The sequence below is a fragment of the Mastomys coucha genome, unplaced genomic scaffold (assembly GCF_008632895.1).
Source record: "Mastomys coucha isolate ucsf_1 unplaced genomic scaffold, UCSF_Mcou_1 pScaffold13, whole genome shotgun sequence".
Classification (NCBI taxonomy): Eukaryota; Metazoa; Chordata; class Mammalia; order Rodentia; family Muridae; genus Mastomys; species Mastomys coucha.
In genome coordinates, this window is record NW_022196895.1 from 32,732,625 (window position 1) to 32,734,759 (window position 2,135).

Here is a 2,135-nt window from a genome sequence, read left to right on the forward strand (position 1 = left end):
CTCAGAAATCCGCCTGCCTCTGCCTCCCAAGTGCTGGGATTAAAGGCATGCACCACCACTGCCTGGCCTCCTCTTATGTTTTATTGAGGTCATTTCAGATTTAACTGGAGTTTGATCTCTTTGGTAGAGAATTCCATGGAAAATTATCCAACACAGTTCTAGGAACCTGAAGTCAAAATGCCCAGCTAATTTATTTTAGCTTCTGTTAAACTGTTTGCTTGTGCAAAAATGCCCCCCTGCAGCCGCAGAGTGAGATACCAGGATATGGTTGTTTTGTTTTGTTTTGTTTTGTTTTGTTTTGTTTTTACTTTATAAGCCTCTTGCAGAGCTGGGCGTGGTGGCACACACCTTTAATCCCAGCACTTGGGAGGCAGAGGCAGGCAGATTTCTGAGTTCAAGGCCAGCCTGGTCTACAGAGTGAGTTCCAGGACAGCCAGGGCTACACAGAGAAACCCTGTCTTGAAAAACCAAAAAAAAAAAAAAAAAAAAAAAAAAAAAAAAAAAAAAGCCTCTTGCTCTAAATGCCTAGGGCTACATTTGGGTCCCCCAAATCCCTGAATGTAGTCCCAGTGTCTGAAATAAAAAACTTTCAGTTGGCTATAAACTGGGTCTAAGTGGTCATCTCTGGTATGGGTCATACCATGTACACAGAGTTCATCCTCTGGAGAGGATCCCGTAAGAAGAACGGTGGTTATTGGTGACACTTTATTCCTCAAAAGGTGAAAGGATGGATGTCTGTGCTGCTTCAGTGACCTACTGTTGCTGGAGGGGATCTCAAGGTGTCCCATGATATGACGTCCACATTGTTGGTTTCTTGAGCAATAAGTTGGACAAGATATTGAGTAACGATAAAAAAATAGATTCATTAAAAATGACAGAAGAGGGGCTGGCAAGATGGCTCAGCAGGTAAGAGCACTGACTGCTCTTCCGAAGGTTCTGAGTTCAAATCCCAGCAACCACATGGTGGCTCACAACCATCTGTAATGAGATCTGACGCCCTCTTCTGGTGTGTCTGAAGACAGCTACACTGTACTTATGTATAATAATAAATAAAATCTTTAAAAAAAAATGACAGAAGAGGGGCAGGCAAGATGGTTCAGTGGGTAAGAGCACTGACTGCTCTTTCAAAGGTCCTGAGTTCAAATCCTAGCAACCACATGGTGGCTCACAACCATCCATAATAGATCTGACGCCCTCTTCTGGTGTGTTTAAAGACAGCAACAGTGTGCTTATCTATAATAATAATATATCTATAATAATAGGTAAGTTCAGTGTACTTATCTATAATAATAAATAAATCTTTAAATAAAAATAAAAATAAAGAAAAATGAGGCCTCCTTGTGCTTACTACAGGCTGTGTTCCTACACTGGCTGTATAGAACCAGGGGGCAGAATAAACCTACCCTATATACACCTTAGTCTAGGCCACTGTGCCTGGTCTGAATTGTGCATGGGGAGACAAGGAAAAAAGAAAAAAAATGACAGTAAGAATCAGATAGATCGGGTGGTGGTGGCACAGGCCTTTAATCCCAGCACTTGGGAGGCAGAGGCAGGCGGATTTCTGAGTTCAAAGCCAGCCTGGTCCGTTCCAGGGCCAGGACAGCCAGGGCTATACAGAGAAACCCTGTCTCGTCTCGAAAAACCAAAAAAAAAAAAAAAAAAAAAAAAAAAAAAAATCAGATAGATCACCCCACAGGATAGGAACAGGCCCAAGTGAACGCTCTTTTCTTGGTTCCTTTTTTGTTTGTTTGTTTGTTTTTTGGTTTGGTTTTGGTTTTGGTTTTTCGAGACAGGGTTTCTCTGTGTAGCCCTGGCTGTCCTGGAACTCACTCTGTAGACCAGGCTAGCCTCGGAAATCCACCTGCCTCTGCCTCCTAAGTGCTGGGATTAAAGGCATGTGCCACCACTGCCCAGCGGAAAAGTCCTATTCTGAGATAGGAAGGATGCTACAGAACTAACCAGAATTCACTCACCGGCCTGTCTCTCTCCACTCCAGTGCCTGGGGCCAGCCCAGCAGCTCATTTAGTTGAATGAAGAGCAGAAGGTCCTTGGGTACCTGAAATTCCCCATTGTCTGTGTCCGAGGGTCCATCAAAGCCAGGGCCAGGGCCTAGGCCACTGTCTGGTTCCTCTGAG

At 44.1% G+C, this 2,135-nt stretch overlaps 1 non-coding gene across 1 annotated transcript; it reads left to right on the forward strand.

Annotated features, from left to right (window-relative positions):
- The first annotated feature begins 1,331 nt into the window (after window positions 1-1,331).
- On the forward strand, window positions 1,332-1,464 carry LOC116087881. The gene has a single exon (XR_004117670.1). It is a non-coding gene; the product is annotated as a small nucleolar RNA SNORA51 (small nucleolar RNA).
- Window positions 1,465-2,135: the final 671 nt, after the last annotated feature.